This window comes from Festucalex cinctus, chromosome 20 (assembly GCF_051991245.1).
Source record: "Festucalex cinctus isolate MCC-2025b chromosome 20, RoL_Fcin_1.0, whole genome shotgun sequence".
Taxonomy (NCBI): Eukaryota; Metazoa; Chordata; class Actinopteri; order Syngnathiformes; family Syngnathidae; genus Festucalex; species Festucalex cinctus.
In genome coordinates, this window is record NC_135430.1 from 8,104,862 (window position 1) to 8,119,580 (window position 14,719).

Here is a 14,719-nt window from a genome sequence, read left to right on the forward strand (position 1 = left end):
AATTCCTTTCAACTTTTATGTAAATAGAATTTACCCCCACTGCTCCTTATGCTTCTCAAACACCGGAGGAGCAATGACTCAGAGCGCGTGTGACCTTTCCGTCGCACCGTGACTCTCAACGGCGGGTGGCTGATTTATCATCAAACCGGATTCCGTTTAGCGGGCGGATCAAATGCATCTTCCCTGTCTGTAATTGCGCAAAGACGTTTCCCCAACGAGGAGTCGACTTGTAATTGTATTTTAATTCCATTCTGCGCGCGCTTGTGTTTTTCTTTTAATCATCCGGAGCTGCTGTGCGGTCGCAAGGCGCCTCGATGGAGAGAGACCTTGATGTTGTAGCCACCCCCCAGCCCCCCACCGCCAGACACCTACGCCACCATCGAACCACAGAGGCTCGTCGTGTTTGCATCAAGACACCCTTTGAGGACTCGTCATCCAGAAGATATCGAGCCATTTTATTTTCCCTCGGACGCGGCCCAAGAGGGTCACGGGGATCAAGTGGACTAACGGACGACCTAATCAGAGGGGATTGGCTGCATCGATCGCGGCGGTCTTATCGTTATTGGCTGTCGGGAGCCGCAGAGGGGGCCCCGTCCCCCCCCCGTCCCTCGCCGGCTCAAAGCACAACATTCAGGTTGTATTCATTGAGCCGCTACCTCCGCTCTGTCCCCCCTGGAGGCCAACATAGATTACCATCTTTCTGACTTGCATTTTACCGCTTCCACTGGATGATTTACTTGAACGGGTTTTTATCAACTCCAGCCCCCACCCACACATTTCCAGACCAACAAGAGCAGGCAGGCCCTTACGTTGGTGCTCTCCATGTATAAATTTTTCTAATCCGCAGTGATACGCAATGGTCAGAAAATGTAGAGGGCAAAAATGTTGGACAAAGTACACATTTAGGAATAATCCTAGAAGATTAAGATTGTCACCAGGTGGATCATTAAAGAGCTAGCCTAGTTTCATCTTCTATTATTTCTGGACCTTCTGTGGCCTCTCGCAAGTCAATCTGGGTACTATATTACAAGCAGGATTATTATAGTTTTGGAATTTTTCATTTTAGTTCGTTTTTATTTCATTTTGAGTTGTTTTTTTAAAAATTAGTTCGTTTTAATTAGTTTTCATGGTGGTTTTGTTTTTATTAGTTTTAGTTTAGTTTCAGTAGTAGTTTTAGTTTTTTTTATGTATATTCCTTGTGCGCAATATTAAAAAAAAACACCATGTGAGCAATGTCATCTGAAGGTGCTTTTCTATTGGCTGCTGCGAGATGACATCACTTTCTGTGTGACACACTTTCAAATGTCCTTATTCCTGTTAACATCAAAATAAATCTACTTAAAACCACATTTAAAATCAACCCCAAAGGCTCATGCATTAAATTAATCACCAAATAAGAAAACGGACATTTTTGCTATAATTATAGTTAGTTTTAGTTAGTTTTGTAAACGTAAAATGTAGTTCCAGTTTTCGTTTTTTAAAAAGCATTTCTGTTTTTATTTTATTTCATTACCAAAATTGTTTTTTGAGTTTTAGTTTTTGTTTTTTCGTGAGTTTTAGTTAACTAAAATAACCTTGATTGCATGACTTTTAGTTTTGGGTGGTCTGGGGAGATTCTTGATTGTATGTGGGTAGATGATAATGCTAACAGCTAGCTTGGGTCCTTCTTCTACTGCGTCTTCTTTCCTGGCAGTCAGGACTCTCTGTGGCCTCCCATAGGTCAATTATTGTTTTGTACCCGAGACTTTTGGAGACTTTTGACTCGGTGGGTAAATAATGAATCTACAAAAACTTAAAAGTATCTGTCACATCTAAATGTAAAGCTACATTTGCGCTCCCTCAAACAGTAAACAAGCTTCGAGGTCATCCTCGGTTGATGCATGCGTCACAGCGCGTTCCGAAAAAGAGAAAGTGCAGACAGACGCGTTCATTCATCTGCGAGTTTTGTCGACTGAGGCGGCATCCTGATCCGAATCCTAATGACGCGCCGGCCCGGCTCGCATTCAGCTGCCTGTGTGTCGCACAGCCGCTCAGTCGGGGCTTGGATCTGTGCAACCCCTCTCACTCTGTAAAAGACACTCTGAACTTTCTTCTTCTCAACACTTTTGCTGCAATTCTGCAGTAAATCCTCGCTATGAATTAGTAAGTAAACTATTTAGTCAGACAGCCATTTGTTATCTTTGAAGTGCTTTGACTAACCTTGTCTAAAGTGGCAATACTGTTCAAATCTTCTTTAATTAAACGTTGATGCTCTGCGCTAACACTTGAGATGTTGCTAACGTGCTGGTCATGTTTTGTACGACGACCTGAGAAACTCATTTGAGAAGGCCTTGCAAGGTTCTATGACCGGATCCAACGGATATTGGATTGGCTTTTTCGCCTTCAGAAAATTAATCAACTTTAAATATTAAATAATGTATCAAACGTGCAAGAGTCACAGGGGTAGCAACATGGGGCCCAGCGCTTTAGCGCAAATCCACTAATCATTTCCATCTCCCAAAACTCTTGAGTGCACTTGCTGAAGTCGCACATCTGGAACTTCAAGGCCCGTTTACATTTACACATCACAAGTCGGAGGAGATTAAAGAGAGATTAACTCATAGGCGCTGATAGAAGTGCCGCTTGTCTATGATGTGAGATCAGGCTGGAAGTAGTTGGACTTGGTGGATGATATCCTACTTCAGATAGTAAGGCTTGGGCTAAGGAGCACACCCTTTTGTATTAAACTTGTCCCATCCCTAACCCCTATCCATAATCTTTGCAAAAAACAGATGTGGTAGGAACGAAGACTCTTGGAAAAAAATGGATAAGAGGTTTGCAGTCTTTGCCTTATTTTATAAACACGACACACTGGATGAGTTGACGAGTCTTTTCAAAAAGGTATGTTTTTGATGTGTTCAAAAACTGTGTGTTTAGTCTTTGTAATACACCAAAGAGTTTATGCTTATTATGATAAACTAGAACTAAAACAAAAAACTAGTACACAGCATTTAATGAAAAAACAATATCTTTTCTATTGAACGCTAATTGCATTCTGTCAGTGATTACAAAAACACAAAATTGTCTTTGGTATTTTCCAAAACACACAGTCGAGATTGTCTTCAATTTTGACCAAACTATTTTTGTCTCAAAACATGACTAATGATTATCCATAAATCCATTCTCCATACGCTTTAGGCACGGTCACGGGCAAGCTTGAGCCGATCCCAGCCGACACTGAGTGGGAGGCCAGACTTTCACATTCACAAAAACAAAATACAAATAATAGTAAGAGTATATTATATCAGATTGATTGTAAACTCTATACTATATTGACTTATGGAACCCACATTCCGTAATTCAAACTTTTGTGAGGTATAGATGGATAGTTGCACGTTTTCATAAAAAACAAATAAAGGAGTCCTTAAGGACAAAATTGTATTTGGTGTTTGAAAAGACACACGTTATTATATAACCGGAACCGTTCAAACCGTAAATGGTAATCCAAACCAGGCATACATTTGAGGAGCTAGTGTGTTGGCAATAATTATTTTTTATTTTTTTTAAAAACAATGTTTTGCGCTTCCAATTGTCTTCGGTGTGCGGTGTTCCTACCCTGCCGATGACTCAGTTGAGATCCCGATGATGGAGTACGTGAGGTAGAACGCCGGCGTACTGACCTTTGAGTGCAGCCGGCAGATGCTAACAAGCGCTTGAGAAGGCTGTCCGAATGCATCAAGCGTATTTAGGCAAAACTATTCGGTTTTCGGGGGGGTCTGACACAAGCACAATGAGGCCAACCTATCGCCTCAGGGAACCGTTGGAAAACTTTGATTGTTTGGGAGATTTTCATTCCTTTCTTCCAGAATTACTTTGAGTCAACTTCTGCGAAGGCTGATGCAAACTTTGTGATGCAGCCATTGTGGTCCGCAGGGGGCGAGCGCTTATGCGCGTACCCATAAAGAAGTCTTCGCGTTTAGACGCACAATCAGTTTAAAAGCCTTTTTCATGGTTGCGTGTCTCCTCCCGTCGGCATTCAGGTGTCGTTTTTTCATTTGTTGTAACTGCGGCAAGGCGCTTTTCAATTAGGCTTTCCCTCCCCCTGAAAAGGTGGGAATCGGCTTTGGACAGCAAGCCTTGACGGCATATAACCCAGATGCGCTCTTTTCCGCTTTCAGGAAAATAATGTCACCTTGTGTTACACACAATGAGGAAGGAAGCAGGCAAACAGAGAGCGCAAACAAGCCCAAAATGAGGACAGGATGAGGCCCGGTGAAGAGCGGCGCGGGGCGGCACGGTAACAAGCAAAAGGCAACGGCATCAGCTTTTGTCATGACATGTCTTCTCCCCCTTGCTGGTGAAGATGTGTGCTCACACGCTCCGGCAGTCAGACTGAAAACCTAGCGCCTGTTGCATTCACTCCAACCCAGCAAAGGCACTCACGGTTGCCTGGTTGGCAAAGGGCTTGTTATCTCCAACCCCCTACCGTCTCTACCATCTCTTCATGTGCTCGCCACGTTCCTCCTCTCAACACGATCGGCATTCTTCCGGCTACGAGCATCGCGGCCACGTTACCCGGGCCTCGGCGTAACGAGCAAAGCAACAACAACAACAACAACAACAACAACAACAACAACAACAGCAGCAGCAGCAGCAGCAGCAGCTGCCCCTTTCAGCACCCGCGGCGAGACGCAGGTGAACACGAACGGCGCAACCGACGGGCGCAGGTGTCGTCGGCAGGCGTCCTGATCCTCGCATTCAAATGCAAAGCGTGTCAAGTGGAAGGCGAGGGCTCCCCTTCGGCATCCTGAGTCGTCCTGCCGGCGACAGGTGAAGCCCCCCCCGCCCCGAGTTTGCAAAGGAAATGAGAATCAAGTTTTCCCACAGAGTTTGCATTTGTCCTTACACTTAACCTGGTGCTTCTTCCCACAATCTCAATAAAGTATGTGTGGTATTGACGTTTACAAAAACTATTCATTAAATGCTTTCAATACCAAAATTGTCTTTAACCTTTACAAAAACACGTATGCGAGCTTCACTGGACACTTTAATTCATAAAAAAAACATTAATTATGTTCATATACTGTCCCACAATCTTGCATTTGTATTGCAGACTCGATTGTCTTTGGTAAACCTCTGTTGTTTACAAAAACGATACACTTGTGATTGGCTTCAATCTTTACAAAAGTATGTACAGTGTGCTAGGTTCATTGGAGACTCTAAAATTACTTTTGGCAGTCAGGGCCCAGACAATACCAACATTTTTGGTGGTCGAGACCAAGACCAGACTGAGACTTTTGGAGGTCAAGACCGGGACAAGACCAAGACGTTTGGGGATCGGGATTGAGAAATGATCAAGACTATTGGAGATCCAGACCAAGACAAGACCAAGAGCAAGGCCAAGACTTTTGGAGGTTGAGACCAAGACCAGACTGAGACTTTTGGAGGTCAAGACCGAGAGAGGACCAAGACTTTTGAAGGTCGGGACCGAGAAAAGACCAAGATTTTTTGAGATTGAGACCAAGAGCAAGACCAAGACTTTTGGAGGTTGAGACCAAGACCAGACTGAGACTTTTGGAGGTCAAGTCCGAGAGAGGACCAAGACTTTTGAAGGTCGGGACAGAGAAAAGACCAAGATTTTTGGAGATTGAGACCAAGGCAAGGCAAGACCAAGACTTTTGGAGATCGATACAGCGACAAGACCAAGCTCATATATCCAAAAGAAAAATCACAATAAAAAAAAAAACAAACCCCAGAACAAATGGCCAGTATCTTTTTTTTCATTACATTTGCAATAATAATAATAATAATAATTTTGCTGTTGTTTTCGAAATAGTACAAAACAAATATCAAATCTAAGCAAATCTGCTGTTTCACATCTAAAAATTAAACAGTCGTTTTTATTCAAACTGAATTGTCCTGACAAGCCATGATACATGTTATTTTATAAAGAATACTTCACAGAAAAAGTCAATAATAATGATTGAATTAACTGAAGTCAGTGGAAAAAATAATCTGCACCTCCATTCGGCGTTTCTCACTGATAAGAGTATCTAGTACTGGCCTGGTCTTGATAAAAATAAAAAATTAAAAAAATCCCGAGTACACCCTGTCCAACAACGAGACAAGACCAGATAAAGATGCAAAAAAGAACTACAGTAATACTTCAAATTTTACGAAAGAAAAAAAAAAAACGCTCATTAGGGTCAGAAATTGTTTTTTTATCAAAAGAAATTTACTCAGTATTGAAGAATTTTTCAATATCAACACGACTTAAAAAAATAATAATTCCAGACCACTGTTGACCAAAGACAAGTGTAAATAAATTTGATGCCTCGCCCCCGTCATATAGCATGATAAAAACATGATGTTGTCCCATGTGTTTGAAGTCAATCGGGTTAATCGTGTAGGAGAAGCGGGCAAAAGTATGACCCCTGTAAATGTGCAAAAATAGGCCAAAATTGGACATTCAAATACTGATACCTCACTTCCTGTCTATTTTAGGGTACACCTATCAAAGAGGTTTTTGTTCATTTGGATGTGCTACAGGTGCCACACAATTTTCGTAGCCGTAGGACAATCGGAGCGGGACGGAGATCTGTTAAACCTATGTAGGTGGCGCTACGGAGCCATTTTTCTGTTATCATGTATGGCGACTTTAAAATATCAAATTTTTCGCCAGGCCCGATCTGCGTGTAAAGTTTGGTGAGTTTTCGTTCAAAAACAAATCCTAGCCCAGGTCTTGTGTTTGAAAATGGGTTTTTCTACAAATGAGAAGTCTGACAAACATAATGACAGGGTCGGGGCTTTGATGCCTTGCTCAAGGACACGCAACTGGAAAGGTGCCAGCCCACCATGCAGGCTTTATTTCAATGTTTCTCATTAACGTCGGGGAGCCCGTTGAATTTAATCCCGTCGTCGTGAGCCGCCAAACACGCCCGCTGAGTCAGTCGTTGGAGGACAAACAGAAGAAAAATATCTCACCAACTTCTCTTTTTTTTTTTTGTTTCCGCCCTGCCGCAAGTCTGGCAGACAAAGTGAAAATAAAGTCAGACGTTGGTTTTAAGATAAAAAAGTGAACGATAGACTTTGCAGGTTGCGGGAGATGCTTTTTTAAGAAGAACAAGGACAAGTGGCGTTTTTCCTGATGCAAATTCAGGGCTCAGTTATGAAAGACACAAGATGACTGAAAATATCTTGCGCGTGCTGCGAGGCTGTCGCATAGCGAAAGAGGAATGTCGCGCTTGCGAGTGGCATAAATACAAGGTTTTGCGATGAGATCCATCTCAAAGCGTCTTGATGAATGCTGATCAGACGCACTGTCGCCTCGCATTGTCTACAATTACTTACAATAGCAAATCAACATTAATCAACGGCGACGTCCGTTCGCTCGTCTTTGAATTCACATCAAAGCCGTATTTTTTTCTTCCCCTTTCTGCCCTTTTTTATTTCCGCTGCGACTGATGGTGTGAAATGAGGAAAAAGTTCTTCTCTAGCGCGGCGGAACGAGCTCAAAGCTCAGCCGGCAGTGGCACGACTTGATGGAGCTGATGGCCACAGAGTGTCGACTCTTTCCAGAAAGACACCCCCTGGGTGTTCCGTGGCTGAAGAGCGTGCATGACCACCACCTCCCCAAGCCCTAACCCCCGCCCACTCCTCTTCATGCTCGTGACAGCTGCCAAAGCATGAGGAGCATTCTCTCGCTGACAGGACCCGATGTGCTCGTCCATGTCCGTCACAGCTTTCATTTCCCGCGCCGGGCCATTGATTCCCCGGCTGGGTGACATTAGTGACACTCGCTTTTAATCTGTTGTAAAAGCGCCTTGACCCCGGGTGGCGCGTCCCCCGAGGACCACAACAAACTTGCTGTTGGGCGACCGAGGGGAAACGCGTCACTTTGTGGAGGAAACTTTTTTAAGCGCGGTGACACCTCTGGAGCTGGAGGTTGTTTTGTCTTCACATAGGCACCATCCCAGGGGAGGGCCGATAGAGAAAGACACAGAAAAGGAGTCAAAAGTGGGCAAATGGCTGCAAGGATGGTGCACTTGGAGAGATAAGAAGAAATCGTCTGATGTCTTTGTAGAGCCGCCTCTTTTTTGCATAATGGAGCAAGCAGAGGTCCAAAGCAGGACCCCCAAAGACAAAAAAAAAAGCCAAAGTTAGCATGGATGTCAGCATTTTTATTTTTTTTTATGAACTGGGCGACTCAAGGCTACATTTAAACATCAGTTTTACACAGCAAAGAACCCTAAACCTAAACAGTCTTTAGGAAAAGACCAAAGAAGATCCTAAATCAAAACCTTGAACCACCCGCACAAGGTTATGTTCGGTCTTTAGGAAAAGAATGTAAAAACACCTTAATTACAACTTTAAACTCCTCAACAGAAAGAAAGAAAGAAAGAAAGAAAGAAAGAAAGAAAGAAAGAAAGAAAGAAAGAAAGAAAGAAAGAAAGAAAGAAAGAAAGAAAGAAAGAAAGAAAGAAAGAAAGAAAGAAAGAAAGAAAGAAAGAAAGAAAGAAAGAAAGAAAGAAAGAAAGAAAGAAAGAAAGAAAGAAAGAAAGAAAGAAAGAAAGAGAAAGAAAGAAAGAAAGAAAGAAAGAAAGAAAGAAAGAAAGAAAGAAAGAAAGAAAGAAAGATGCCATTGAATGCCTTCATTTCAGCAGTTTTACAAGAACTGGACAACTTGTCTTCAGGAAAAGAAACATCCAAACCTTAACCCTAATGCACTGAAGGGTCTAATTGCAGTACCGCAAATGTGGACTGGATCACATGTGTTTGATCCCAACACTAACATCAACCTCAATCTTGAAGTCTTTGTTTAGGCTACAACAAACTTGTAAAACCTCCTGCCAGTTTTACAAGCACTGGAGAAGACATCTTTAGGGAAACACAGAAGAAGACCCCATCCCTAACTTTAACCACAACCAACTGAGGGGGTTTGTTTATGTACACGAGTCACAGAATATCCGTTTTCATAGACAGTACTGTTCCAATGCTAAATGTCTCCTTTGAGACCTGTTTTCAAATGTTTTTAGGCTCCAAAATCAGTTTTCAATTCAAAGCAGGAAACACACCAAAACTTTGTCAAATCATCTGAAAATTACTTATCAAAATGTCTAACATTTTCTATTGCATGCTACGCTAATGGATTTAACAAATTCACAATTTTTGGGGATGGCTAGCTTTGTTAGCATTTACATTTTAGTTTTTTTAATTTTTGGTTTATACCACGTTGTCTATCGGGTAGCATCCGGGTGTCATGACTGGGTCATGCCAGGGTTATGTTTGGGTCATGCAAGGGCTTTGTTTGGGGTCTGATGCAATCAGCATGTAACAGCTACTATAACAACTGGTAATACGCTATGTGACGTCAGAAGCTATGTCACGTCAGGAATCTTTAATCTCTTTATCTAGTCAACAGCCAATCAGATAATTCCATCTCAGTCCTGTTACCCACATGTCTAGCCACAACCAATCAGATCGATTCACTGTCTATATAAGCTGTCTGAGAAGTGTGTTTTTGTCGGATTATTGCCTCTGTTCCTCTATGCAACTCTCGTTGTTTCTCGTCTAGTCAAGTGTGTTCCACGCCTCTCGATGTGAATAAATAGTTAAAATCTTATTTGTGTCTGCGTTTTTGGGATCCAACCTCAGCTCATAACACCGGGCCACTTCACTTTTACAACTTGGAAGCATACTGCAAGTGGTTTAAAAATGATCTCAGAGTCCAATAACTAAATCTGTGAGGTACATTTGTATAGATTAACAGTCAAGGGACAGAAACATATTCCAATTTCAACACCTCGTGTTTTGGTAGCAGGCTAACTGAAAAGCCTGGTCATGTCACAAGCAAAATCACTCTGAGGGGCTCTCAGCATTCAAGTGCAGGCTTGAAAACGCATTCAAGAGAGGTCATCCGTATTTATAAAAATCGAATTAAGAAACTATCTGAGCGCAGCGTTGTCTGCCGGACATATCAAATTCAAGAGCGACGACAGTTTGAGCAGCCCCGGCTGGCAGGAAACGGTCATCGCCCTTCTCCGTCGTTGTCAAGGCCGCTTGACGTATTGTTTGAGGAGCGCGACGGGGAGGAGGGGGCGCGCCGCTGTAGACACAAGCCGCTGTCTAGCGAGCGACATTAAAGAAGGTCTCTCTGAGAAAGGGAAAATTAATGCGCGCCATCCATTTCTGCCTTTACACAAAAAAAGTGACATATTTCAGGCTGACACGTTTTAATTAGGCCATCAATAGCCCGGCGACGGCGGCTAATGGTGCGAGAGACGCGGGCGGGACAAGTTGCCGTCGCTTTTAACTCGCCTGCACGGACATTTAAATGGCCCTTTAAAGTGTTGTGCCGTTATTTACTTTTCTCCCCCGTGCTTAAATTGGACATCGTTTTCACTCTGAGATCTGCATCAGCTGTAATTTTTGCAGGGTTGTGTCGTGGAGATAATAGACGATTTACAACGTGTACAAAAAGGCAGAATGCAGTTTGTTGAATTTTTTATTTTTTTTATTTATTTTTTTGGTCCATCAGTTTAACGTTGATCAATCAAGTTGTAACGGCATAAATCCGAAGATAAGTGTCGACAACTCAGGCTAGTTTGGGTCGTCGAACAGTCACCTCATGTTGACAGAAGGTGCTCATCGATGTACGATTTGTACTTTCGATCAATATTTTAGGGGGGACATCACAGAGGCAGATATGTAGTGTTTTCTGGAGGAAGATGAATGATGATGATGACGACAATGATAATGACAAAATAGACGAAAAAGAAAATGATGAAAAGAAAGCAATCAAAGACAACAAAATCGGAGAAGAAGAAGAAGAAGGAGAAGAAGAAGAGGAAGGAGAAGAAAAAGAAGAAGGAGAAGAAAAAGAGGAATGAGAAAAAGAAGAGGAATGAGAAGAGGAGGGAGAAGAAGAAGAAGAAGAAGAAGAAGAAGAAAAGGAGGAGAAGAAGAAGGAGGAGAAGAAGAAGAAGGAGGAGAAGAAGAAGAAGAGGAAGGAGAAGAAGAAGAGGAAGGAGAAGAGGAAGGAGGAGAAGAAGAAGAAGAAGAAGAGGAAGGAGGAGAAGGAGACGGAGAAGAAGAAGAGGTAGAAGAAGGAGAAAAAAGACGACGAAGCGATAGTAGAAGAAGAGTTAGAAGGAGAAGAAGAAGAAGAAGAAGAAGAAGGAGAAAGATGAAAAGAAAATCATATAGAAGATGACGAAATAGAAGACAACAAAAGTAGTAGACGAAGAACGAGAAGACGATGACGATGACAAAATAGAAGAAGAAGAAGAAGACGAAGAAGAAGAAGACGAAGAAGGCTGGCGTGATTCCGAGCGGCTCTTCGCACCCTCCCCCCGTCCTCCGGGCCGAATAAATAAGATAACGGAGAGCGATGAGCGCGTCCATCATTCAAAGTGGAAAAGGGTAATTTAGCCGGGCCCTCCTGACAGCTTTACAACTTTGCACGCTATTCTATTTTAATTGGCAATCATGAATTAACTGAATGAGAGCTCCGCTCGCCGCCGATGCCGCTTTTAATTGGCTCGACTTGATGAGTTCCTGAGATAAAAGCAGACAATATATTCTCATGATGGGCAACTCGTTTGTTGCCATGTAATTAGTCGGCAGACAAATCAAGCTGGCGACTTGCGCCTCCTCGCTCCTTCAGCCCAGATGTCGCGCGGGATTTACGGAGCACCTGCAAAGTGTTTTTTATGCTGGCGACACGTCTTGTTGTTCGTTTGTCTCCGCCGATTATTGATCATCCGGGACAAGGTTGCCTGCTCCTCTTGTTTCTGTTTTTCTCAGAAATTAGATCATTTGAGCAAAAAAAGGAGATTGTTGCTACTCTTGTGTTCAAGGGGAGAAAAAAAAACTGGCCACTGAAAGAAACAAAAATCCCTGTTTGGTTACATCTGACGCCGTCGAGCTCCGTCGGGATTCCTTGCAGGTTACAGATGACAACTCGAGACAAAGAAGTGAGGCAAGTTGGCATTTTTACAACTAATTATGTTGGACCACACAAAAGGAAGGAATTCCTTTTTTAATGAGCCGCCTTTTTTTTTTTTATGCTGCATCCGGCACAGCGTGTCGACTGCGACAAGATCGAAACATTCTGGAGTCACAAGGATTGGTCTCAGCCACAGGTCATGGATTTTGTAAATAAAGAAAGAAAGTTAAAAGCACCAAACAATGGCTAAGAGACAAACGCTAGTTTCTTTTCTGTTGAACATCTGTGGGAGAAGATGAAATGGGCAATAGAAGTTTTTTTATTTTAGTCATTTCTTTAAAAATGGACAGTTTTAAGGGTAACATCGTTTTTGTCCAAGCCAGTTTCAGGAGTTGTTTTATTGTGTTTCTGTTGGCCTAAAAACAAAATTGATGTTTAATTTCAATAATTTTGCACTTTGCTGCATCCCACAAAGGGAGTCTGAGATGTTTACAAAAAACAAAAAAAACAAAAAAACAATTATTATTATTGACGTTTTGTTTGTTATTTTATTCCATTGACCCACAATTGAAAAGCAATACTTGATTTTCATTGGCTACGTTCCGGGGCTGCTTTGCTACACCCACCTTGTTGTGAATATTTCAGACCACCAAAAACAAATTCATTAAAACCTACCGTTTACGTATTGAAACAAGATCAATCCCTTCATGTTGTATACTGAAGACATTTGGCTTTCAGATCAAAAGATGAATATGACACTAAAGCTGAGCTTTTATTTCATCCTGTTGGCCCAATGTTTGTGTGATAGCTCCGATCGATTTCCCTTCTTCTCTGCTTTGCTTTCCCCCCGTAGACAGCTCTATCTGGTCTGCATGTGTGCTTAACAGCAAATGCAGTTTTCACAGGTAAAACCCAAAGCCAAAAACAAGCACAGTCTATGTTTACGCAATCAATCTAAAAAGCAACAGCTGAGCAACTACAAACAAGTGTCAAAATTAGTGCGTTCTTTTCGAGTTAATTTAAAGTTCCTTTAACACCACCAATTTTTTTTAACACATGATTAATGACGGAACTCCGCTGTCACCGATGTCTTACACATGCAATTACGCCATCTAGTGGCAGAAAAAAAAGACCAACTTAAATTAATACATCAGTACATCCTTTTAATTTTTAATTCAATTGTATGAATTATTATGAAATTATTGTATCAATGAAGAGTATGAAAATTAATAAAAAAAACTTTTTATTGTAGATTTAGGACAGATAGAAAATTTGCGATTACCGGTAATCGTAAGTTAACTATTGAAGTCATGCAATTAATTAGGATTAAAAATTCTAACCGCCTGACACCCCTTATATATATATATATATATATATATATATATATATATATATATATATACACACACACACATACATATAGGGCCGTTAAAAGTCGATTCGGCAATATATCGCAATATATTATAATATAAATATTGTGCAATTCTTGTATCGATCCAAATTGCGGCTGAATAGGTATTTTAACATCAATTTTTGATGGAAATATTCAACAAAAAGTCTTACTTAGCATGGAAAAATGTTATATTAATGGAACATTAGGCTCTAATTTATTTTAATGAGGTTCAAACATGAAACAGATTGCAACTTTGTTATATACACCGTTAAAGTTTCAGTTCAATATATTATCATACAAATCTTACGGTGCACATGTACAAGTTTACTGATGAGTATTTTCTAAATATGAGTTTTAAAAAAAAACAAAAAAACAATAATGACAGAATTACAGATTTATATCGGGATTAATCGGTATCAAATTGAATCTTGTGACCTATGAATCGTGATACGGGCTGAATTGCCAGATACCCTGCAATTCACGCCCCTAATAATAATATAAATATAAATAATATAAATATAAATAATATGTATTATATATATATATATATATATATATATATATATATATATATATATATATATATATATATATATGTGAATTTATGAATTAATTTCATTGAGCATTGTGAGAAGCATAGCAACCATTTTGTCCTCATGTGTAGAACGTAAAGGGTCGTTTTATCCCCCTTTCTCCTTAATGATTAAAGACAATCCCTAAGGTGCCTCAGACTCACCCTACACTTTTTACATATAAGGTCAAATGTTCAAAGCTTTCCAACACTCTGCCTCCCTTTTGAAAACAGTGAAAAAAAAAAAAGAAAAGTATGGGGGGGTGTGGGGTGTTGGAATTAAACATTAATGGGCTGATGAATAAATATTTTGTGTCTCCAGAACTCAGCACTTTCTCACCGTGGCTGCAGCTCGCTTAATTAACTCTTCCTGCAGCCTTTTGTAAATGAACACATCCCCTTTTCAGTGTCCTCCCACATTGTCCTCCCCCCCAGCCCTCGTCGCCCACCCGCCTCGCTTTAATTCACCGGTCAAAATGAGGAAGACTTTTTTTTGTGTGTGTGTGTGTGTGTGGGGGGGTGTGTGTGTGTGTGTGTGTGTGTGTGTGTGAAAACATCGGTATGCCACACACACACACACATAGTGGGACACATTATTATGATTCGACCTTAGGAGTCTGCATTTTAACTTACAGCGCAGATTTCATCTCCTCGGATGAACGCTTGCTTGGGGCAATAACACTCTTGTTCCCGGCGCATGTTTTTGTATTCGCCAAATAGCTCCGAGCGCGAGATTTGGGAGGGAAAATTGCAGATCTTTGTTAGGGGGAAAGCGTTAAGATACAAAATGTCATCGCACCGCTCGCGGTGGGTGCCAAACCAGTTGATA

At 41.4% G+C, this 14,719-nt stretch overlaps 1 protein-coding gene across 1 annotated transcript in view; it reads right to left on the bottom strand.

The window, feature by feature from the left end:
• The window catches only part of LOC144009368 (cadherin-7-like), a 185,605-nt gene that overhangs the window by 125,726 nt on the left and 45,160 nt on the right, over positions 1 to 14,719 (bottom strand). The window lies entirely within an intron of this gene.